General features: G+C 45.9%; 1 pseudogene; it reads right to left on the bottom strand.

The window, feature by feature from the left end:
• Positions 1-3810: 3810 nt before the first annotated feature.
• On the bottom strand, positions 3811-25946 carry LOC135573288 (membrane protein MLC1-like; annotated as a pseudogene).
• Between the last annotated feature and the right edge of the window lie 747 nt (positions 25947-26693).

Below are 26693 nucleotides of genomic sequence, written 5' to 3' on the forward strand. Positions count from 1 at the left end.
GAGATCAAATATAAACTTGTCAAGCCACCAGTCATGAAAAATTAGTCATAGATAGTGACTACTGACTATGTGTGAATAGATAACGTGTAGGGTGAAGTTTCCCCTAGATGCTGTTCTTGGGTAAGTTTAGCATTTTCCTCACTAATGGTTAAGGATAGGATTGGAGGATGGGAAGCTGGTCCCAGATCTGTACCTAGGGGAAACATTGTCAACCACCCCTGGAGCAATCGATAACACCATTTCCTACTCTGAAGATCTTTGAGGGATCCTTGGATCAGACCATGTGAAAGCCCTGAGACATACTGTAGGTGAAAGGGCCTGTTCAGGCTACTTGATTCTGGGAAAGGCCCTTCTGTGTAGCACATGTATTATTTGTGTTCCTTCATTATTGAACATGCTTTACTTGGGCACGAAAATGGCCTTAACATAAAACAATATCCTAATATTTATGACCTGATAATTTGTGTAATTGTCTGTCCAACAGTTCCAAAAATGTGGTTTACAACCAACAGTTGCCAATTATAAATCGATTTTTTTTTTTGTAGGAGACAATATCTAATTTCAGTAACTCTGCTTCTGGCAGTGGTGAGCCCTTGGCACCAGTCCAACAACAGATTATGCCCCACAGTTGGACTTGCTACACGTGTTTAAAGGGGATGCCCACATTCAGTTGCCAGTACTACAGTATGCCACGTTTGGTTAAGGCTGTCCCTGTTACACAGATAGACACTCTTGGTGTAATCAGACTCACTTTTGCTGAAGAGGTGAACACAATTCACTGTAGGCTACATGTTTGAAGGATTGTGAGTGGAACTGTGTGATCTTTCAAGTACTCTCACCGGTCCTCCTCATTAGTGAGCATCCATTCCGAGTGTGATCATGAGTTTATAGATTGGACTCCGTCCAAAAACTTCCAAACTAGCTACTCCTGTTGTAAAGTGAGCATGGCAAATAGTGAAATTTCGCCTCAACAATGCACAGTCCCCGATATAGCGCCTGTTCACTCTGCCTTTTTCAAGGACACAAATGACAGGTTAAGCAAAATTAAAAATACTGTTAACCGTGCAAACAATAGCGTTAGGATACTGTTACACCAAATGCAAGTCCATTGCTAAACAAAATGCTACAATAACAGAGCAACAAAGCTATTGTGGTTATGCTACATACAGGCTATCATATGATAGAGTTTCCTCTACTAATCTTGTGAAATTGTCCAAGAGTCATTCTCAAACATGCCGCACTGTTGGTTGTCTAGTCATCCACATGCTATTGGCTACTTACATCAAAGGAGCGTGCACAAAACAAAACTCTCCGCTGCAAGTCAACGAATGTGCACGCCAATTCAGCACTTGGTGCGGTGGACAGCTCCCAAAATGTAGACGGGGCACTGAAAATCTGAGTGTATTAGTCTAAAACGGGTTTAGTAAGGACTCTTATTAGACTTTCAGCTCTTTGAGATTCAATAGGCTACATGTATTAGCTGCAGTCCACCTGTCCATATCAGTGACCGGCACAGACAAGTCACGGTCTATCCATAAGGAAAATAGATCAAGCCCGAGAATCCACTGTGGGTTCAAATTCACCCATTTAACACAAGGAGGAAATATAATGTACTCACAGGTCTTGTGCATCCTCGGCGTGCTAAGAGTGACTGCAGTGCGGGCGAGCCGCTACAGCGTGTATCCGGGCACACCGGTTTGTTCCGCATTTACCCCTCCTCAGTCATCACCCTCCCTTCCCGGTTTTGTCTCTCTCCTTTCCCCAGAACCAAAGATGAGATGAGATAGGTAACGCATTCGGATTCAACAAATCATTGCTTCCTCTCTCCTTGCACAAATTGAAATGACAAATCCTGATGTAAATGTCCATTTGACTGTGTTGTGAAAACCCAGACAATGGGTTGTGATCTTTAAATGGAGGAACAAACTCGACACTTTGGATGTAGTTTATAAAATATCTTACATCATCAGTAAAAAATAAATTGGGCACACTGAAGCAAGCTTCTGAGGATTTCCTCATATAGTCTCGGCTAGCCTACGAAGCTGTCGCTATCTTGCGTTTCAGGAGGAGAGGAACAGTGAGTCAATCAATCTTTCCTTGTGATGTAGGCATTATAACTCCCCACTCCCTCAAACACACACACACTCATGAAGTCCCAGTGGGAGAACAGCCAGCAGCTAAACAGGGAATAAACACTCTGTCTTAACTCGCTCACCCCAAATCACGCCACCCGCAGCAGCTGTGTTTTTGCTCAGAGATGTGGTGCCTCTAGTTATTCACAATTGGCTATAGCTAGGCTGTTTAGGTTGGCTGTTTCTGGTAAGACTCCCGTACAGGTCAGATCGATAGCAAGCGAGCAAGCCAAGGCGCGCGCTTCAGACTCCGGTCAGGTTCCTAGCCGGTTTTCACCGGTTAGGTTCCATTCCTCATAACTGCTTCCAAATGTAGGATCCTCTCCACCACTGCTGCATCGCAATGGTGATCAAGAAAGGAATTGAATGTGTTGTGGCTGCAACCGGAGACACTCCATTTCGTTTTATATATTACGTTTTGTATGGAATGTATAATTTGTGGATGTTCATCATTAATTTCGGATGATAAATTATGAATTACAATTCGTATGATATGTTACGAATTACAATTCGTGCAATATGCTATGAATTGCGATTCGTATAATAAGTTACGAATTTGCAAAACGTACAATATGTTACGAATTCCAATTTGTTGTTGCTAATGTTAGCTAAGTGGCTAGGTGGCTAACGCTAATGTTAGCTAAGCCAGGGGTTAGGGTTACGGTTAGGAGTTAGGTTATTATTAAATGATTAAGGTTAGGGGAAGGTTTAGCTAAAGGAGTTAAGGCAGTGGTTCCCAAACTTTTTTTGGCTCACAACCCCATTTTGATATCTGAAAATTCTCAAGACCCTAATCATGTGAAAAATAATTATGTAATAAACAGCCAATGTTAACTTTTAAATTGGGGCTATTGCAGTCAATTGTAAAACATTCTAACAGTATTGCTGATGTTGTTCTCAACTCACCATCATACACTTTTAATGTGAGGCTATGACATTCAATTGCAAATTAAACTGATATATCTCTAATCTCACCACCACCAATGAGATGGGTGTGCTTGATGCATGTCGACTCGAGGCTGTAATTGCTGCCAAAGGTGCTTCAACAAACTACTGAGTAAAGAGTCTGAATACTTATGTAAATGTGACATTTCTTTTTTTTGTTGCAAAAATTTCTAAAAACCTGTTTTTGCTTTGTCTTTGGGGGGTATTGTGTGTAGATTGATGAGGGGGGGGGGGTGTTTTTTAATCAATTTTAGAAAAAGTATGTAATGTAACAACATGTGGAAAAAGTCAACGGGTCTGAATACTTTCTGAATGCACTGTACATATCTTCATGTCAATATCAATTAGACCTAAAGTCCTATGCGTAAAGTTCACTACATATAGACAAAGATCAAAATAATACTGAGCTGCAAATACAACACAAAGAGGAATGCGAGTTCCCAATGATCGAAAGATTGTACACAATAAGCAGATTGTTTTAGCAAGTATAAACATTTTATATCTGAGAGACTTGAATGCTTATAACATCAGACACTTCATCCTGTATCCCTCCTCTCGATTCCCTCACTCTTTTGTCATCCTCCTCTTTGCTCCAACTTTCTCATCTTACTATCTCTTTTCCTCCTTGTCTTCTATCGCACAGTGAAACTGACTCCTGATATTTATGATTTATTTTTCCTTCCTCTCCCCTGTCTGTCTTTTCTGTTTTGTCCCCTTTCTCCTCCTCCTCTGTTCAGTGTGCCGCGATCACGACCGCTTTCCAGGCCTTGTCTTTGTCAAAGTCCCGCAGTGTTCCGTTGGATGCTTGTTGCTGAGAGAGCAAGCTGGAGGGAGGGAAGAAGGGAGAGAGAAGAGGGGATAGATAGGAGAGAGGTTGGAATAGAAAATAGAGAGACTTTTGTCACTGCAGTCTGCATGTCGTCACTGCACAACATACTGTTACTCCATGAATGACCGGCTTTGTTATGCAGGTGAGTGAGGACCCAAAAGCGCTTTAACAGAAACAGAGTCTTTTAATGTCAAAACACAGGGAAGATATAGATCCTCTTCAGATGTATCGATTGACAACATAGACAACCCGCAGAGAGGGCGACAAATAAATCATAAAGTCCTCTGATCTTAACAGGAGAGTCCCCTTCTAGCAGCAGAGGAGAATAGCAGGGTTAGCGGCGACAGACGGCGACAGAGGTACCTGATCACACGTAGCATCTGATGAAGAGGCAGATTACGACAGGACAGGACAAGGGTGAAGCAAACGAGAATCTGACAAAGACAGAAGCAGAAACAGAGAGAGAAATAGAGACCTAATCAGAGGGAAAAAGGGAACAGGTGGGAGAGGGTAAACGAGGTAGTTAAAGGAGATGAGGAACAGCTGGGGGAAGGAAAGGAAGAGAAGGTAACCTAATACGACCAGCAGGGGGAAACGAAGTGAAGAGAAAGAACAGGAACAAGACATAACATGACAATACATGACAGTACCCCCCCACTCACCGAGCGCATCCTGGCGCACTCGAGGAGGAAACCTGGCGGCAACGGAGGAAATCATCGATCAGCGAACGGTCCAGCACGTCCCGAGATGGAACCCAACTCCTTTCCTCAGGACCGTACCCCTCCCAATCCACTAGGTACTGATGACCACGGCCCCGAGGACGCATGTCCAAAATCTTACGGACCCTGTAGATAGGTGCGCCCTCGACAAGGATGGGGGGGAGACGAACGGGGGCGCGAAGAAAGGGCTTAACACAGGAGACATGGAAGACCGGGTGGACGCGACGAAGATGTCGCGGAAGAAGAAGTCGCACTGCGACAGGATTAATGACCTGAGAAATATGGAACGGGCCAATGAACCGCGGGGTCAACTTGCGAGAAGCTGTCTTAAGGGGAAGGTTTTGAGTGGAGAGCCATACTCTCTGACCGCGACAATATCTAGGACTCTTAGTCCTACGCTTATTAGCGGCTCTCACAGTCTGCGTCCTATAACGGCAAAGTGCAGACCTGACCCTCTTCCAGGTGCGCTCACAACGTTGGACAAAAGCCTGAGCGGAGGGGACGCTGGACTCGGCGAGCTGAGACGAGAACAGAGGAGGCTGGTACCCGAGGCTACTCTGAAAAGGAGATAGCCCGGTCGCAGACGAAGGAAGCGAGTTGTGAGCATATTCTGCCCAGGGGAGCTGTTCTGCCCAAGACGCAGGGTTACGAAAAGAAAGACTGCATAAGATGCGACCAATAGTCTGATTGGCCCGTTCTGCTTGACCGTTAGACTGGGGGTGAAAGCCGGAAGAGAGACTGACGGAAGCCCCAATCAAACGGCAAAACTCCCTCCAAAATTGAGACGTGAATTGCGGACCCCTGTCCGAAACGACGTCTGACGGAAGGCCATGAATTCTGAAAACATTCTCAATGATGATTTGTGCCGTCTCTTTAGCAGAAGGAAGCTTAGCGAGGGGAATAAAATGAGCCGCCTTAGAGAACCTATCGACAACCGTTAGAATAACAGTCTTCCCCGCTGACGAAGGCAGTCCGGTAATAAAGTCTAAGGCGATGTGAGACCACGGTCGAGAGGGAATGGAAAGCGGTCTGAGACGGCCGGCAGGAGGGGAGTTACCGGACTTAGTCTGCGCGCAGTCCGAACAAGCAGCCACGAAACGACGCGTGTCACGCTCCTGAGTGGGCCACCAAAAACGCTGGCGAATAGAAGCAAGCGTACCCCGAACGCCGGGGTGGCCGGCTAACTTGGCAGAGTGAGCCCACTGAAGAACGGCCAGACGAGTAGGAACGGGAACGAAAAGAAGGTTCCTAGGACAAGCGCGCGGCGACGGAGTGTGAGTGAGTGCTTGCTTTACCTGCCTCTCAATTCCCCAGACAGTCAACCCGACAACACGCCCCTCAGGGAGAATCCCCTCGGGGTCGGTGGAGGCTACTGAAGAACTGAAGAGACGGGATAAAGCATTAGGCTTGGTGTTCTTAGAGCCCGGACGATAAGAAATTACGAACTCGAAACGAGCGAAAAACAGCGCCCAACGAGCCTGACGCGCATTAAGTCGTTTGGCAGAACGGATGTACTCAAGGTTCCTATGGTCAGTCCAAACGACAAAAGGAACGGTCGCCCCCTCCAACCACTGTCGCCATTCGCCTAGGGCTAAGCGGATGGCGAGCAGTTCGCGGTTTCCACATCATAGTTACGTTCCGACGGCGACAGGCGATGAGAAAAATACGCGCAAGGGTGGACCTTGTCGTCAGAACGGGAGCGCTGGGAAAGAATGGCTCCCACGCCCACCTCTGACGCGTCAACCTCGACAATGAACTGTCTAGAGACGTCAGGTGTAACAAGGATACGTGCGGATGTAAAGCGCTTCTTGAGGAGATCAAAAACTCCCTGGGCAGAAACGGACCACTTAAAGCACGTCTTGACAGAAGTAAGGGCTGTGAGAGGAGCTGCCACCTGACCGAAATTACGGATGAAACGACGATAGAAATTCGCTAAGCCGAGAAAGCGCTGCAGCTCGACGCGTGACTTAGGGACGGGCCAATCGATGACAGCTTAGACCTTAGCGGGATCCATCTTAATGCCTTCAGCGGAAATAACAGAACCGAGAAATGTGACGGAGGAGGCATGAAAAGAGCACTTCTCAGCCTTCACATAAAGACAATTCTCTAAAAGGCGCTGGAGGACACGTCGAACGTGCTGAACATGAATCTGGAGTGACGGTGAAAAAATCAGGATATCGTCAAGGTAAACGAAAACAAAGATGTTCAGCATGTCTCTCAGGACATCATTCACTAATGCCTGAAAGACAGCTGGAGCGTTAGCGAGGCCGAACGGCAGAACCCGGTATTCAAAGTGCCCTAACGGAGTGTTAAACGCAGTTTTCCACTCGTCCCCCTCCCTGATGCGCACGAGATGGTAAGCGTTACGAAGGTCCAACTTAGTGAAAAACCTGGCTCCCTGCAGGATCTCGAAGGCTGAAGACATAAGGGGAAGCGGATAACGATTCTTAACCGTTATGTCATTCAGCCCTCGATAATCACGCAGGGGCGCAGGGACCCGTCCTTCTTCTTAACAAAAAGAACCCGCTCCGGCGGGAGAGGAGGAGGGAACTATGGTACCGGCGTCGAGAGCTACAGACAAATAATCTTCGAGAGCCTTACGTTCGGGAGCCGACAGAGAGTATAGTCTACCCCGGGGGGGAGTGGTTCCCGGAAGGAGATCAATACTACAATCATACGACCGGTGCAGAGGAAGAGAGGTGGCCCTGGACCGACTGAACACCGTGCGCAGATCGTGATATTCCTCCGGCACCCCCGTCAAATCACCAGGCTCCTCCTGTGAAGAAGAGACAGAGGAAACAGGAGGGATAGCAGACATTAAACACTTCACATGACAAGAGACGTTCCAGGAGAGGATAGAATTACTAGACCAATTAATAGAAGGATTATGACACACTAGCCAGGGATGGCCCAAAACAACAGGAGTAAAAGGTGAACGAAAAATTAAAAAAGAAATGGTCTCACTATGATTACCAGAGACAGTGAGGGTTAAAGGTAGCGTTTCACGCTGAATCCTGGGGAGAGGGCTACCATCCAAAGCGAACAAGGCCGTGGACTCCCCTAACCGTCTGAGAGGAATGTCATGTTCCCGAGCCCAGGCTTCGTCCATAAAACAGCCCTCCGCCCCAGAGTCTATCAAGGCACTGCAGGAAGCTGCCGAACCGGTCCAGCGTAGATGGACCGACAAGGTAGTACAGGATCTTGAAGGAGAGACCTGAGTAGTAGCGCTCACCAGTAGCCCTCCGCTTACTGATGAGCTCTGGACTTTTACTGGACATGAAGTGACAAAATGACCAGCGGAACCGCAATAGAGACAGAGGCGGTTGGAGATTCTCCGTTCCCTCTCCTTAGTCGAGATGCGGATACCCCCCAGCTGCATAGGCTCAGCACCCGAGCCAGTGGAGGAAGATGGTAGTGATGCGGAGAGGGGGGCAACGGATAACGCGAGCTCCCTTCCACGAGCTCGGTGACGAAGATCAACCCGTCGTTCTATGCGAATAGCGAGTTCAATCAAGGAATCCACGCTGGGAGGAACCTCCCGGGAGAGAATCTCATCCTTTACCTCCGCGGAGACCCTTCCAGAAAACGAGCGAGCAAAGCCGGCTCGTTCCAGTCACTGGAGGCAGCAAGAGTGCGAAACTCAATAGAGTAATCTGTTATGGATCGATTACCTTGACATAGGGAAGACAGGACCCTGGAAGCTTCTTCCCCAAAAACAGAACGATCAAAAACCCGTATCATCTCCTCCTTAAAGTCCTGATACTGGTTAGTACACTCAGCCCTCGCCTCCCAGATTGCCGTGCCCCACTCACGAGCCCGTCCAGTAAGGAGAGATATGACGTAGGCGATACGAGCTGTGCCCCTGGAGTAAGTGTTGGGCTGGAGAGAAAACACAATATCACACTGGGTGAGGAACGAGCGGCATTCAGTGGGCTCCAATTTGTAAGTCGCTCTGGATAAGAGCGTCTGCTAAATGACTTAAATGTAATGTAAATGTAATGGCTCCCCAGAGTAACACGGCGGGTTATTAATTCTGGGCTCCGGAGATTCGGAAGCCCTGGAGGTGCGGTCAGGTGGATCGAGGCGGAGATGGTGAATCTGTTTCGAGAGTTCGGAGGCTTGGGCGGCCAGGGTCTCAACGGCATGTCGAGCAGCAGACAATTCCTGCTCGTGTCTGCCTAGCATCGCTCCCTGGATCTCGACGGCTGAGTGGAGAGGATCCGACGTCGCTGGGTCCATTCTTGGTCAGATTCTTCTGTTATGCAGGTGAGTGAGGACCCAAAAGCGCTTTAACAGAAACAGAGTCTTTTAATGTCAAAACACAGGGAAGACATAGATCCTCTTCAGATGTATCGATTGACAACATAGACAACCCGCAGAGAGGGCGACAAATAAATCATAAAGTCCTCTGATCTTAACAGGAGAGTCCCCTTCTAGCAGCAGAGGAGAATAGCAGGGTTAGCGGCGACAGACTGCTGGTCTCTCCAGGTAGGCGCGGGTTGTAGAGGACAGAGGTACCTGATCACACGTAGCATCTGATGAAGAGGCAGATTACGACAGGACAGGACAAGGGTGAAGCAAACGAGAATCTGACAAAGACAGAAGCAGAAACAGAGAGAGAAATAGAGACCTAATCAGAGGGAAAAAGGGAACAGGTGGGAGAGGGTAAACGAGGTAGTTAAAGGAGATGAGGAACAGCTGGGGGAAGGAAAGGAAGAGAAGGTAACCTAATACGACCAGCAGGGGGAAACGAAGTGAAGAGAAAGAACAGGAACAAGACATAACATGACAATACATGACAGGCTTAGTCATAAGTGTAAAGGACATCGCGCTGCTTGCTTAGCGAGTACCACTTCCTCTCGATTCAGCACATACAGTGTATTCGGAAAGTATTCAGACCCCTTGTCTTTTTCCACATTTTGTTACGTTACAGCCTTATTCTAAAATTGATTAAATGGTTACAATACCCCGTAATAGCAAAGCAAAAATAGGTTTTTAGAAATTTTAGCAAATGTATTAAAAATTACAAACTGAAATATCACATATACATAAGTATTCAGACCCCTTCACTCAGCACTTTGTTGAAGCACCTTAGGTAGCAATTACAGCCTCGAGTCTTCTTGGCTATGACACTACAAGCTTGGCACACCTGTATTTGGGGAGTTTCTCCCATTCTTCTCTGCAGATCCTCTCAAGCTCTGTCAGGTTGGATGGGGAGCGTTGCTGCACAGCTATTTTCATATCTCTCCAGAGTTTTTCGATCAGGTTCAAGTCCAGGCTCTGGCAAGGTCACTAAAGGACATTCAAAGACTTGTCCCGAAGCAACTCCTGTGTTGTCTTGGCTGTGTGTTTAGGGTTGTTGTGCTGTTAGACTGGGGCGAAGGTTCACCTTCTGAGGTCCTGAGCGCTATGGAGCAGGATTTCATCAAGGATCTCTCTGTACTTTGTTCCATTCATCTTTCCCTCGATCCTGACTAGTCTCCCAGTCCCTGCCACTGAAAAACATCCCCACAGCAGGATGCTGCCACCAACATGTTTCACTGTAGAGATGGTGTCAGGTTTCCTCCAGAAGTGACGCTTGGCATTCAGGTCAAAGAGCTCAATCTTGGTTTCATCAGACCAGAGAATCTTGTTTCTCATGGTCAGAGAGACCTTTAGAGGTGCCTTTTAGCAAACTCCAAGCGAGCTGTCATGTGCCTTTTTTACTGAGAAGTGGCTTCCGTCTGGCCACTCTACCATAAAGGCTGCAGAGATGGTTGTCCTTCTGGAAGGTTCTCCCTTCTCCACAGAGGAACTCTGGAGCTCTTTCAGATTGACCATCGGGTTCTCGGTCACCACCCTGACCAAGGCCCTTCTCCCCTGATTGCTCAGTTTGGCAGGGCAGCCAGCTCTAGGAAGAGTCTTGGTGGTTCCAAACTTCTTCCATTTGAGAATGATGGAGGCCACTGTGTTTTTTGGGGACCTTCAATGCTGCAGACATTTTTGGTACCCTTCCCCAGATGTGTGCCTCGACACAATCATGTCTCTGAGCTCTACGGACAAGTCCTTCGACCTCATGGCTTGGTTTTTGCTCTGACATGCACTGTCCACTGTGGGACAAATCATGTTCAATCAATTGAATTTACCACAGGTAGACTCCAATCAAGTTGTAGAAACATCTCATGGATGATCAATGGAAACAGCATGCATCTGAGCTCAACTTCAAAGTCAAACTCAAAGTCTCACAGCAAAGGGCCTGAATACTTATGTAAATAAGGTATTTCTGTTTTTATTTTTAATACATTTACAAGCATTTCTAAAAACCTGATTTCGCTTTGTCTTTATGGATTATTGTGTGTAGGAATGATGAGGAAAAACATATATTCAATCAATTTTAGAACAAGGCTGTAACTTAACCAAATGTGGAAAAAGTCAATGGGTCTGAATACTTTCCGAATGCACTGTACTTGCCTCGAACCTGGGACCTCTGCTTCACAAACACACGTGACCATCCTCCCTCAAGCATCTATACTCGTCGTGCCACTCAAAAGCTAGTTCTTGAGCGACGTAAACATGGATACAATGCTGAGGAGTAAGTTTCCCACATCTTCATGTGCTAGATAAGCGTCAGTCCTCCTCACACGGCAGTGACATTTCCAGAGAGACTGATGTGAGAGATGTACCAGCTATCTAAGCATCAGTGACATTTCCAGAGAGACTGATGTGAGAGATGTACCAGCTATCTAAGCATCAGTGACATTTCCAGAGAGACTGAGAGATGTACCAGCTATCTAAGCATCAGTGACATTTCCAGAGAGACTGATGTGAGAGATGTACCAGCTATCTAAGCATCAGTGACATTTCCAGAGAGACTGATGTGAGAGATGTACCAGCTATCTAAGCATCAGTGACATTTCCAGAGAGACTGATGTGAGAGATGTACCAGCTATCTAAGCCTCAGTGACATTTCCAGAGAGACTGATGTGAGAGATGTACCAGCTATCTAAGCATCAGTGACATTTCCAGAGAGACGGATGTGAGAGATGTACCAGCTATCTAAGCATCAGTGACAGTTCCAGAGAGACTGATGTGAGAGATGTATCAGCTATCTAAGCATCAGTGACATTTCCAGAGAGACTGATGTGAGAGATGTACCAGCTATCTAAGCATCAGTGACATTTCCAGAGAGACTGATGTGAGAGATGTACCAGCTATCTAAGCATCAGTGACATTTCCAGAGAGACTGATGTGAGAGATGTACCAGCTATCTAAGCCTCAGTGACATTTCCAGAGAGACTGATGTGAGAGATGTACCAGCTATCTAAGCATCAGTGACATTTCCAGAGAGACTGATGTGAGAGATGTACCAGCTATCTAAGCCTCAGTGACATTTCCAGAGAGACTGATGTGAGAGATGTACCAGCTATCTAAGCATCAGTGACATTTCCAGAGAGACTGATGTGAGAGATGTACCAGCTATCTAAGCATCAGTGACAGTTCCAGAGAGACTGATGTGAGAGATGTATCAGCTATCTAAGCATCAGTGACATTTCCAGAGAGACTGATGTGAGAGATGTACCAGCTATCTAAGCATCAGTGGCTCTACATCAGTTAGTCATAGAGCACAACATCTCATTTGCCAAAACGCAATGTGTGTGTGTGTGTACGTGCATGTGTTTGCGTTTGAGAGAGAGAGAGGAGAGAGCCTGATGTGTGCAGCAGTCCTAGTTCATGTCTATGTGAATCTGCATGACTGTGTAAACAGTAGGTACAGAATGCGTTTGTAATGTACCTCTAAGTGTAGAGCTGGGAGCTGCTGGCTGTCATCCCACTCTAGAGCCCCCATGCGGAGCTGACTCTTGTAGGAGGCACAGTGCACTACGGTGGCCAGAGTCAGAACAGCCTGCACCAGCAGCAATACCATCAGAATCAGCAGCAGGATGCCATATGATTGCTAGGGACACACACATACATATTGTTTTGGTACGCCATCTGGTTGTAACCACAGAGTCATTAAAGTGGCACTCCAGTCTAATTTTCACCTCACTCAACACCTGATTTACTTAACAAAAGGCACATCTCAATAGGTGGTCCAGGTAAGTCATGGCATTACACCAGTCTATTGCTCCTCTATATTTCCTCTGGCAAAAAAACACACATTTGATAAAACTTGTGATATCACTTTTCAACAGTAAAAGTTCAACAATCGCTGGAGGATGTCTTTAAGTATATACGTTTTGAACATGTTGATTGTCCCTTTCTCAAAACATTGGATTCACTCAATATCTGAGTTAATACCACCACATGGGCTCACTAGTTGTGCAGCGGTCTAAGACACTGCATCTCAGTGCCAGAGGTGTCTCTACAGACAACCTGGTTAGAATCCAGGCTGTATCACAACCAGACGTGATTGGGAGTCCCATAGGGAGGCGCACAATTGGCCCAGTGTCATCCGGGGTTGATCGATGTAGGCTGTCATTGTAAATGAGAATTTGTTCTTAACTGACTTGCCTTGTTAAATAAAGGTTACATTTAAAAATAAAAAAAACATGAAAAGCTCTTGTATGTTTTTACAATTTCTGCAGAGTTGTTAGTTATACCTTGACCATGATTCTCAAAAACGTTGTATTCACAAGTGACAAAGACTTTGAGCTGGAGGCTGACCTGAGGCAGTCCTACTGAACTCATCCCATGTACATAGACTCTATCTATCACAGAACACTAGGCAGCTCACCTTAGCTCTAGGCACCTCATACAAGGAGATGTCAATGAAACTAAGCACACTGCAGGAGAGGAAGCTTGAGGCTGAGAAGAGCAGGGGGAGGTCACACTGCTGATGGCAATCAACATATCCACCTGAGGAGGAGAGGGGAGCACAAGCATTTCGCTACACTCGCATTAACATCTGCTAACCATGTGTATGTGACAAATACAATTTGATTTGATTTGATTTGAGTGAGAGATAGAGATAGTCTTCATTCAGTGAGGAAATGGTTGAGCATAACACCTGTCCAGAATACATAACCTTTAAAAACTCACCAGACACTTGTTGGCGTATTCTGCTACGACATGGCTGGCAATGGCACTGGGGAAACACTGCAGAGACAGGGAAAAAAATAGAGGTGTTTCAGTCTTTCACCCATTGTTGAGTCACAGCCACTCTCTACTGTGCCATCCGTTTTGTCACTAAAGCACCTTATACCACCCACCACTGCGACCTGTATGCTCTAGTCGGCTGGCCCTCGCTACATATTCGTTGCCAGACCCACTGGCTCCAGGTCATCTACAAGTCCATGCTAGGTAAAGCTCCGCCTTATCTCAGTTCACTGGTCACGATGGCAACACCCACCCGCAGCACGCGCTCCAGCAGGTGTATCTCACTGATCATCCCTAAAGCCAACACCTCATTTGGCCGCCTTTCGTTCCAGTTCTCTGCTGCCTGTGACTGGAACGAATTGCAAAAATCGCTGAAGTTGGAGACTTTTATCTCCCTCACCAACTTCAAACATCTGCTATCTGAGCAGCTAACCGATCGCTGCAGCTGTACATAGTCTATCGGTAAATAGCCCACCCATTTTTACCTACCTCATCCCCATACTGTTTTTATTTATTTACTTTTCTGCTCATTTGCACACCAATATCTCTACCTGTACATGACCATCTGATTATTTATCACTCCAGTGTTAATCTGCAAAATTGTAATTATTCGCCTACCTCCTCATGCCTTTTGCACACAATGTATATAGGCTCCCTTTTTTTTCTACTGTGTTATTGACTTGTTAATTGTTTACTCCATGTGTAACTCTGTGTTATCTGTTCACACTGCTATGCTTTATCTTGGCCAGGTCGCAGTTGCAAATGAGAACTTGTTCTCAACTAGCCTACCTGGTTAAATAAAGGTTAAATAAAAAAAAAATTAAAAAATGGATCATGAAAAAAGACTGGATGTGTCTGGAAGCAGGTTTGTGGCGGGGTACAAAATATGTATGAATCAATGGTGACACATGCAGCCTTACAGCCACTAAGATCCAGAAGAAGATGACAGACAGGTATGGACCAGGGAGCAAGACGTCCATGTTGAGAGCGATGATACCGCCAAACACAGCCGAGATTCCTACTATCACCTCAATCACCTGTCGGAAATACACGGCCGTGACTATTGGGAATACTCGGCAGTGACTATTGGGAATACACGGCAGTGACTATTGGGAATACACGGCAGTGACTATTGGGAATACATGGCAGTTACTATTGGGAATACACGGCAGTGACTATTGGGAATACACAGTAGTGACTATTGGGAATACACAGAAATCATTATTGGGAATACACGGCAGTGACTTGACAAGACACTGCAGTAACAATTGGGAATACACCGCAGTTACTATTGGCAATACACGGCAGTGACTATTGGGAATACACAGTAGTGACTATTGGGAATACACAGAAATCATTATTGGGAATACACGGCAGTGACTTGACAAGACACTGCAGTAACAATTGGGAATACACCGCAGTTACTATTGGCAATACACGGCAGTGACTATTGGGAATACACAGCAGTTACTATTGGGAATATATGGCAGGGACTATTGGGAATACACAGCAGTTACTATTGGGAATATTTTTATTTTATTTTTATTTCACCTTTATTTAACCAGGTAAGCAAGTTGAGAACAAGTTCTCATTTACAATTGCGACCTGGCCAAGATAAAGCAAAGCAGTTCGACACATACAACGACACAGAGTTACACATGGAGTAAAACAAACATACAGTCAATAATACAGTAAAAAAAAAAAAAAAAAAAAACAAGTCTATATACAATGTGAGCAAATTAGGTGAGAAGGGAGGTAAAGGAAAAAAAAGGCCATGGTGGCAAAGTAAATACAATATAGCAAGTAAAACACTGGAATGGTAGTTTTGCAATGGAAGAATGTGCAAAGTAGAAATAAAAATAATGGGGTGCAAAGGAGCAAAATAAATAAATTAATTAAATACAGTTTGGAAAGAGGTAGTTGTTTGGGCTAAATTATAGGTGGGCTATGTACAGGTGCAGTAATCTGTAAGATGCTCTGACAGTTGGTGCTTAAAGCTAGTGAGGGAGATAAGTGTTTCCAATTTAAGAGATTTTTGTAGTTCGTTCCAGTCATTGGCAGCAGAGAACTGGAAGGAGAGGCGGCCAAAGAAAGAATTGGTTTTGGGGGTGACTAGAGAGATATACCTGCTGGAGCGTGTGCTACAGGTGGGAGATGCTATGGTGACCAGCGAGCTGAGATAAGGGGGGACTTTACCTAGCAGGGTCTTGTAGATGACATGGAGCCAGTGGGTTTGGCGATGAGTATGAAGCGAGGGCCAGCCAACGAGAGCGTACAGGTCGCAATGGTGGGTAGTATATGGGGCTCTGGTGACAAAACGGATAGCACTGTGATAGACTGCATCCAATTTGTTGAGTAGGGTATTGGAGGCTATTTTGTAAATGACATCGCCAAAGTCGAGGATTGGTAGGATGGTCAATTTTACAAGGGTATGTTTGGCAGCATGAGTGAAGGATGCTTTGTTGCGAAATAGGAAGCCAATTCTAGATTTAACTTTGGATTGGAGATGTTTGATATGGGTCTGGAAGGAGAGTTTACAGTCTAACCAGACACCTAAGTATTTGTAGTTGTCCACGTATTCTAAGTCAGAGCCGTCCAGAGTAGTGATGTTGGACAGGCGGGTAGGTGCAGGTAGCGATCGGTTAAAGAGCATGCATTTAGTTTTACTTGTATTTAAGAGCAATTGGAGGCCACGGAAGGAGAGTTGAATGGCATTGAAGCTTGCCTGGAGGGTTGTTAACACAGTGTCCAAAGAAGGGCCGGAAGTATACAGAATGGTGTCGTCTGCGTAGAGGTGGATCAGAGACTCACCAGCAGCAAGAGCGACCTCATTGATGTATACAGAGAAGAGAGTCGGTCCAAGAATTGAACCCTGTGGCACCCCCATAGAGACTGCCAGAGGTCCGGACAGCAGACCCTCCGATTTGACACACTGAACTCTATCAGAGAAGTAGTTGGTGAACCAGGCGAGGCAATCATTTGAGAAACCAAGGCTGTCGTGTCTGCCGATGAGGATGTGGTGGTTGACAGAGTCGAAAGCCTTGGCCAGATCAATGAATACGGCTGCACAGTAATGTTTCTTATCGATGGCGGTTAAGATATCGTTTAGGACCTTGAGCGTGGCTGAGGTGCACCCATGACCAGCTCTGAAACCAGATTGCATAGCAGAGAAGGTATGGTGAGATTCGAAATGGTCGGTAATCTGTTTGTTGACTTGGCTTTCAAGACCTTAGAAAGGCATGGTAGGATAGATATAGGTCTGTAGCAGTTTGGGTCAAGAGTGTCCCCCCTTTGAAGAGGGGGATGACCGCAGCTGCTTTCCAATCTTTGGGAATCTCAGATGACACGAAAGAGAGGTTGAACAGGCTAGTAATAGGGTGGCAACAATTTCGGCAGATAATTTTAGAAAGAAAGGGTCCAGATTGTCTAGCCCGGCTGATTTGTAGGGGTCCAGATTTTTCAGCTCTTTCAGAACTTCAGCTGAATGGATTTGGGAGAAGGAGAAATGGGGAAGGCTTGGGCGAGTTGCTGTTGGGGGTGCAGTGCTGTTGACCGGGGTAGGAGTTGCCAGGTGGAAAGCATGGCCAGCCGTAGAAAAATGCTTATTGAAATTCTCAATTATGGTGGATTTATCAGTGGTGACAGTGTTTCCTATCTTCAGTGCAGTGGGCAGCTGGGAGGAGGTGTTCTTATTCTCCATGGACTTTACAGTGTCCCAGAACTTTTTAGAGTTAGTGTTGCAGGAAGCAAATTTCTGCTTGAAAAAGCTAGCCTTGGCTTTTCTAACTGCCTGTGTATAACGGTTTCTAGCTTCCCTGAACAGCTGCATATCACGGGGGCTGTTCGATGCTAATGCAGAACGCCATAGGATGTTTTTGTGTTGGTTAAGGGCAGTCAGGTCTGGGGAGAACCAAGGGCTATATCTGTTCCTGGTTCTAATTTTCTTGAATGGGGCATGTTTATTTAAGATTGTTAGGAAGGCATTTTTAAAAAATATCCAGGCATCCTCTACTGACGGGATGAGATCAATATCCTTCCAGGACACCCCAGCCAGGTCGATTAGAAAGGCCTGCTCGCTGAAGTGTTTCAGGGAGCGTTTTACAGTGATGAGTGGAGGTCGTTTGACCGCTGACCCATTACGGATGCAGGCAATGAGGCAGTGATCGCTGAGATCTTGGTTGAAGACAGCAGAGGTGTATTTAGAGGGGAAGTTGGTTAGGATGATATCTATGAGGGTGCCCGTGTTTAAGGCTTTGGGGGGGTACCTGGTAGGTTCATTGATAATTTGTGTGAGATTGAGGGCATCAAGTTTAGATTGTAGGATGGCTGGGGTGTTAAGCATGTTCCAGTTTAGGTCGCCTAGCAGCACGAGCTCTGAAGATAGATGGGGGCAATCAGTTCACATATGGTGTCCAGAGCACAGCTGGGGGCAGAGGGTGGTCTATAGCAGGCGGCAACGGTGAGAGACTTGTTTTTAGAGAGGTGGATTTTTAAAAGTAGAAGTTCAAATTGTTTGGGTACAGACCTGGATAGTAGGACAGAACTCTGCAGGCTATCTTTGCAGTAGATTGCAACACCGCCCCCTTTGGCAGTTCTATCTTGTCTGAAAATGTTGTAGTTTGTAATTAAAATTTCTGAATTTTTGGTGGTCTTCCTAAGCCAGGATTCAGACACAGCTAGAACATCCGGGTTGGCAGAGTGTGCTAAAGCAGTGAAAAGAACAAACTTAGGGAGGAGGCTTCTAATGTTAACATGCATGAAACCAAGGCTATTACGGTTACAGAAGTCATCAAAAGAGAGCGCCTGGGGAATAGGAGTGGAGCTAGGCACTGCAGGGCCTGGATTCACCTCTACATCGCCAGAGGAACATAGGAGGAGAAGAATAAGGGTACGGCTAAAAGCAATAAGAATTGGTCGTCTAGAACGTCTGGAACAGAGAGTAAAAGGAGGTTTCTGGGGGCGATAAAATAGCATCAAGGTATAATGTACAGACAAAGGTATGGTAGGATGTGAATACAGTGGAGGTAAACCTAGGTATTGAGTGATGAAGAGAGAGATATTGTCTCTAGAAACATCATTGAAACCAGGAGATGTCATTGCGTGTGTGGGTGGTGGAACTAATAAGTTGGATAAGGTATAGTGAGCAGGACTAGAGGCTCTACAGTGAAATAAGCCAATAAACACTAACCAGAACAGCAATGGACAAGACATATTGACATTAAGGAGAGGCATCCTTAGTCGAGTGATGATCAAAAGGGTCCAGGGAGTGGAGAGGTTGGTTTGGGGGTCACGGCGATTTAGACAGCTAGCCAGGCCATCGGTAGCAAGCTAGCATAGGATGGAGGTCTGTTGTTAGCCACCTCTTGCGTTCCGTCAGTAGATTAGTGGAGTTCCGTGTTGTAGAGGGGATTAGTCCAAATCACACAACAACAAAAAAATAAAAACAATAGATATAGTTATAGAGGCCCAAGAAGAAACATAATAATAATCAAAATAAATAAATTGTCAGATTGTCTATTCTGAGAGCATCCGGTAAGACAGCTAACGGTTAGCAGGCCGCAGATGGGCATTCAGGTAACGTCGCGACGGAGGAGCCAGCCGGATCTCCTTCGGGTAGATAACGTCGGCAGTCCAGTTGTGAAGGCCCGGAGGGGCTCCGTGTAGGCAGTAAAACGGGTCCGGATAGGTGACTGCAGCCCAGGAGTGATTGACGGAGCTCAGGAGTGGTTGACGGAGCTGGCTAGCTCCGGAGTAATTGATGTTTGCTCCGGAATCGACGAAAGCAGATAGACACACGGATAGCAGCCAGCTAGCTGTGAGATCCGGGAGTGAATGTCCAGAGAGCAGTTGAAATCCAGGGACATGGAGAGAAAAAATCAGTCCGGTATGTTCCGTTCCGAGCCGCGCTGCGCCGTACAAAACTGGCGATAGATTTTCGAGTTAAAGGATAGCTGATGACCACAAACCGTGGTTAGCTGAATACGAACGAGTTGCCAGTAAAGAAGCTAACTAGCTTCTGATTAGCTTCTGGCTAGCTTCTGGCTAGCTTCTTGGAGTTTCTGGCTAGCTTCTGGCTAGCTTCTTGGAGGATTGCAGATTTGATTGCAGATTTGAGGTAAATAATACGTATTTATACATATCAATTGGTGAGGCAGGTTGCAGGAGAGTGTATTGAAGATGAGTTGATGGAAAATAAAAATAAAATGTATGTGAAAAAAAAGTTGTAAATATATATATATATACACGACACGACACGACAAGACGAGGACAAAAGACGTCTGAACTGCTATGCCATCTCGGGGGAAGGGGATATATGGCAGTGACTATTGGGAATACACAGCAGTTACTATTGGGAATATATGGCAGTGACTATTGGGAATACACAGCAGTTACTATTGGGAATATATGGCAGTGACTATTGGGAATATATGGCAGTGACTAATGGGAATACACAGCAGTTACTATTGGGAATATATGGCAGTGACTATTGGGAATATATGGCAGTGACTAATGGGAATACACGGCAGTGACTATTGTTAGCAGATGTTATTGCAGGTGTAGCGAAATGCAACAGTGCAGTAATATCGAACAAGTAATATCAAACAACACACAATCTAAAGTAAAGGAATGGAATTAAGAATATATCAATATTTGGACGAGCAATGTCAGAGCGACATAGACTAAGATACAGTAGAATACGATGGAATACAGTATATACATATGAGATGAGTAGTGCAAAATATGTAAACATTATTAAAGTGACTAGTGATGTGATGTGTATGACAAGGAACTTGAAGATTTCCACCTTCTCCACTGCGGTCCCGTCGATGTGGATATGGGGGGGCTTCCTCTGCTGTTTTCTGAAGTTCACGATCAGCTCCTTAGTTTTGCTGACGTTGGGTGAGAGGTTATTTTAGGGTTAGAGGCAGAGTATCTCAGTGGGAAAGAGGCAAACCGGCCAGGCAGAGACAGCGAGGGCGGTTCGTTGCTCCAGAGCCTTTCCGTTCACCTTCACACTCCTGGGCCAGACTACACTCAATCATATGACCCACTAAAGAGATGAGTCTTCAGTAAAGGTTGAGACCGAGTCTGCGTCTCTCACATGGGTAGGCAGACCATTCCATAAAAATAGAGCTCTATAGGAGAAAGACCTGCCTCCAGCTGTTTGCTTAGAAATTATAGGGACAATTGGGAGGCCTGCGTCTTGTGACCGTAGCATACGTGTAGGTATGTATGGCAGGACCAAATCAGAGAGATAGTTAGGAGCAAGCCCATGTAATGCTTTGTAGGTTAGCAGTAAAACCTTGAAATCAGCCCTTGCCTTAACAGGAAGCCAGTGTAGGGAGGCTAGCACTGGAGTAATATGATCACATTTTTTGGTTCTAGTCAGGATTCTAGCAGCCATATTAAGCACTAACTGAAGTTTATTTAGTGCTTTATCCCGGATGCCGGAAAGTAGAGCATTGCAGTAGTCTAACCTAGAAGTAACAAAAGCATGGATGAATTTTTCTGCATCATTTTTGGACAGAAAGTTTCTGATTTTTGCAATGTTACGTAGATGGAAAAAAGCTGTCCTTGAAACAGTCTTGATATGTTCGTCAAAAGAGAGATCAGGGTCCAGAGTAACGCTGAGGTCCTTCACAGTTCCATTGCAAGCCTGTCCTCCATTTAATGGGTTATCAACCAGATTCCTTTCCCTATAGCTTCCACAAGGTGTGACCAGTCTTTAGACATAGTTTCAGGCTTTTATTCTGAAAAATGAGCGAGAATGATCACATCGCGTCAGTGGATAGCTGTGTTTCCCCAGAGTTTTGCATGCGTGAGCAGCTTGGAGCAGACCTTTTCTATCTCTCTCCTATTGAAAAGGCTACCGCCCGGATGAAATATTATCGATTATTTATTGTAAAAACAACCTGAGGTTGGTTATAAAAAACGTTTGACATGTTTCTACCAACTTTACGGATACTATTTGGAATTTTCATCTGCCTGTCATGACCTGCACGAGCCTGTGGATTACTCAACAAAACACGCCAACCAAATGGAGGTTTTTGGGTATAAAAATAATCTTTATGGAACAAAACAAACATTTATTGTGTAACTGGGAGTCTTGTGAGTGCAAACATCCGAAGATAATCAAAGGTAAGCAATTCATTTGATTGATTTTATGACTTTTGTGACCAATCTACTTTGCTGCTAGCTGTTTGTAATGTTTTGTCTGCTGAGAGAGCTGTCCTAATTTAAACGCTTGGTTTGCTTTCGCTGTAAATTTTTGGCGCTCTGCAATTCAGCGGATGTTGACGAAAATGATCCCGCTAAAGGGATCGGTGCACCAAGAGGTTTTAATACTATGGCGCCGCCACCAATATAATCTAAACTGAGCAAAGATAAGTCAGATGTGGGCATGAACAAGCAAGAATTGAAACAGAAAGATAATGGTGGATAGAGGACAAGGGGGGTTTATAATTTACATAGAGAGGAGTGACCATGTGTGTTTTCTGAAGGTGGAAACCTATAAAGCCTAAGGTCTGTAACAAGAGAATTCAGTTGGTCCATGGAATTGCTCAGCTTGCTCAGTTACTTTTGTAATAAAGTCTATTTGAATTTACAAGTTCCAGTATCTGAGAACTATTTGATTCAATATTTCCACTACACCAGCTGGTCTGCGCATGCTCTGAGGCCACGGCTAGGGATGCCATCTGGGTCGGCAGCCTTACGAGGGTTAACAGGCTTAAATGTCTTACACACGTCAGCCATGGAGAAGAATAGCCCCTAGTCCTTGGTAGCGGGCTGTGTCGGTGGTGCTGTGTTATCCTGAAAGCAGGTGAAGATGGTGTTTAGCTTGTCTGAAAGCAAGACGTCGGTGTCCGCGACGTGGCTGGTTTTCCCTTTGTAGTCCGTTATTGTCTGTAGACCCTGCCACATATATCTTGTGTCTGAGCAGTTGAATTTCGACTCCACTTTGTCTCTATACTGACATTTTGCCCTGTTTGCTTGCCTTATGGAGGGAATAACTACACTGTTTGTATTCGTCCATTTTCCCAGTCACCTTGCCATGGTTAAATGGGATGGTTTGCGCTTTCAGTTTTGTGCGAATGCTGTTATCTATCCACGGTTTCTGGTTAGGGCAGGTTTTATTAATCATAGTAGGTACAACATCTCCTATACACTTCCTGATAAATTCAGTCACCGTATCAGTGTATTTGTCTGTGTTCTCAGAGGCTACCCGGAACATATCCCAGGCCACGTGAACAAAACAATCTTGAAGAACGGATTCTGAGCGTTGAATAGTCCTTACCACAGGTACTTCCTGTTTGAGCTTCTACCTATAGGAAGGGAGGAGCAAAATTGAGTTGTGATCTCAGTTGCCAAAGGGAGGGCGGGGGAGGTTCTTGTAGGCATCCCGGAATTTGGAGTAGCAGTGGTTGAGTGTTTTAGCAGCGCTAGTAGCAGTGGTTGAGTGTTTTAGCAGCGCTAGTAGCAGTGGTTGAGTGTTTTAGCAGCGCTAGTAGCAGTGGTTGAGTGTTATTGCAGCGCTAGTAGCAGTGGTTGAGTGTTTTAGCAGCGCTAGTAGCAGTGGTTGAGTGTTTTAGCAGCGCTAGTAGCAGTGGTTGAGTGTTATTGCAGCGCTAGTAGCAGTGGTTGAGTGTTATTGCAGCGCTAGTAGCAGTGGTTGAGTGTTATTGCAGCGCTAGTAGCAGTGGTTGAGTGTTTTAGCAGCGCTAGTAGCAGTGGTTGAGTGTTTTAGCAGCGCTAGTAGCAGTGGTTGAGTGTTTTAGCAGCGCTAGTAGCAGTGGTTGAGTGTTTTAGCAGCGCTAGTAGCAGTGGTTGAGTGTTTTAGCAGCGCTAGTAGCAGTGGTTGAGTGTTTTAGCAGCGCTAGTAGCAGTGGTTGAGTGTTATTGCAGCGCTAGTCAATGTGTTGATAGATTTTCGGTAAAGTTTTCCTCAAATTTGCGACCTCAGGATATGTGGTTACCAGTTTGCATAAAGTCCTTTGAAGTTATTTGAAGGCCGTCGTGGTAATGGCTTGAGGGGGAATATACACGGCTATGACTATAACCGAAGAGAATTCTCTTGGAAGATAATGGTCGGCATTTGATTTGATTGAAGTATTCTAGGTCGGGTGAACAAAAGGACTTAAGGTCCTGTATGTTATCACAATCACACCATGAGTAGATAATCATAAAACATGAACCCCCGCCCCCCTTCTTCTTCCCGGAGAGATATGTATTCATGTCTGCGCCATGAACTGAGAATCCAACTGGCTGAACGAACTCAGACAGTATATACAGAGAGAGCCATGTTTCCGTGAAACAGAGTATGTTACAAACAAAGGATGTTACAAACAAAGTATGATAGTATGTTACAAACAAACAAAAGATCCGATTCGGGAAAGTCGTATTCCTGGTCGTAATGCTGGTAATTCTGGTGAGTTACTGCTGTTCTGATATACAGATGTTCTTCCCGGCTGTAAGTAATAACACAAAACATTTCCTGGGCTAATAATGTAAGAAATAACACATAAATAGAAATATTGCAGCAACATTTCCTAACAGCTAGAAGCACAGCAGCCCTGTCCGTCGGCACCATTTTCATGCTACTATCAGGTAATTCCTAGCCTGATACCAGATGTGTTTGTGCTGTCTTGCCAACTCCTATGTTATTCGTCATAGAAGTTGGATAGACAGCACAAATAGCTCTGGGACATGAGGATCAGCCTTTTTCAGACTCTAGTCAGCTAAGAGCCCCTCACCGAACCTGCAGCACAGCGCAGGTAGTCCATAGCAGCAGGAAACACGTTGCCCAGGTAGAGAGAGAAGCCAGCTATGACCAGCAGACTGCTCTGTGGACCACCCACCCACACACACAGACACAAACACACACGCGCACACACACAGTGTGTAACGACTTTCCTCCTCTTTGTCTGAGGAGGAGTAAGGATCGGACCAAAACGCAGCGTGGTAAGTGTCCATATTGATTTATTCAAAACCACACAACTGAACACTGGAACAAAAATAATAAACGTTAAATCTACAAAACCGAAATAGTTCCGTGTGGCCCAAACACTCACACGGAAACAAACACCAACAAACCAAAAGTGAAACCCAGGCTACCTAAGTATGATTCTCAATCAGAGACAACTAACGACACCTGCCTCTGATTGAGAACCATACTAGGCCGAACACAAAAACCAACTGTTACGAATCCCTTTTGGCCCGACAGTTTAGGGGGGATGGTAAATGAGACCCGTAACATAACTCATACAAATTCTAATAGTGACAAAGTAAAAGTGAGAACGCAATAACTACGACAACTGAAATCTACCGTCAAACTCCAGGTTTATTGTAAAACACACGGTAATGGGGGGAGCAGGAAAAGGGGCTGAGCTGGACCCAAGGAAAGAAACAATAAGTATTCAAAAACACCCCTAAGCTAGACTAGCCTACTTTAACAACAGCTAACTAACCAAAAATACAGTGGGTGGTCTGCCCAGTTCTAACTAGTGTATTTAACAAAGTCTACCTACGGGTAGTGTATGCCCATGGGCGACTTGTCTTGTTTCCCCCTTTTCCCACCAGTAAACAAACACCATAACCAAAAACAATACTCACAGGTGAGGACAAAGTGATATGGAGGTGCTCAAACAAAAGATAGGTCAATACACAAAGAGAGAGTGAAACACAGAGACCTACAGACATGGCATTTACAGAGAGATTGAGCTCTAGAGCAAACAACTGACAGGGTTTTTAAACCAAGGGAAAGGAACTGTGATAGGGTAGGAAACAGGAGGAGGTGTGTCTTCTGATTGATGATTGGATTGGTGACTGATTTTGGGAGTGATGATTTTCACCTGTGAGGGGAGAAGGAGAGAAAATAACACAGGATACACACACACACACAGGATACACACACAGGATACTGGTATCCGTAACACCAACATAGAAAAACCAACAGACTGCCCACCCCAACTCCGTCCCTGACCATAATAAAACAAAGAATAAAATAACAGAACTATGGTCAGAACGTAACAGTACCCCCCCCCCCCCCCCACACACACAGGTGCGGACTCCGGCTGCAAAAACCTGAACCTATAGGGGAGGTTCTGGGTGGGCATCTGTCCGCGGTGGCGGCTCTGGCGCGGGACGTGGACCCCACTTCACCATAGTTTTTGTCCGCCTCCTCAACCGCCCCCTTGGCCTCTTATGAGCGGCGACCCTCGCTGCCGACCTCGGACTGGGGACCCTCATCACGGGTCCCTAATGGACGGAAGATTTCGGCAGCACCGGACAGGCGGGAGACCCCGGCAGCGCCGGACAGGCGGGAGACTCCGGCAGCGCCGGACAGGCGGGAGACTCCGGCAGCTCCGGAGTGAAGGACGGCTCTGGCAGCTCCTGGCTGACTGACGGCTCTGGCAGCTCCTGGCTGGCTGATGGCTCTGGAAGCTCCTGGCTGGCTGACGGCTCTGCCAGCTCCTGTCTGACTGACGGCTCTGGCAGCTCCTGGCTGGCTGACGGCTCTGGCGGCTCCTGGCTGGCTGACAGCTCTGGCGGCTCCTGGCTGGCTGACGGCTCTGGCGGCTCCTGGCTGGCTGACGGCTCCACGTCAGTCAGCCAGGAGCTGCCAGAGCCGTCAACCAGCCAGGAGATTCCAGTGTAAAACCCCCCAGAGCAAACTAACCTGGCGTGTAGAAAAAAAAAACCAGAGCAAACTAACCTGGCGTGTAGAAAACCCCCCCAGAGCAAACTAACCTGGCGTGTAGAAAAAAAACCCAGAGCAAACTAACCTGGCGTGTAGAAAAAAAACCCAGAGCAAACTAACCTGGCGTGTAGAAAACCCCCCCAGAGCAAACTAACCTGGCGTGTAAAAAAAAAAACAGAGCAAACTAACCTGGCATGTAGAAAAAAACCCAGAGCAAACTAACCTGGTGTGTAGAAAAAAAACCCAGAGCAAACTAACCTGGCGTGTAGAAAAAAACCCCAGAGCAAACTAACCTG

Source organism: Oncorhynchus nerka, linkage group LG9a, assembly GCF_034236695.1.
Source record: "Oncorhynchus nerka isolate Pitt River linkage group LG9a, Oner_Uvic_2.0, whole genome shotgun sequence".
Classification (NCBI taxonomy): domain Eukaryota; kingdom Metazoa; phylum Chordata; class Actinopteri; order Salmoniformes; family Salmonidae; genus Oncorhynchus; species Oncorhynchus nerka.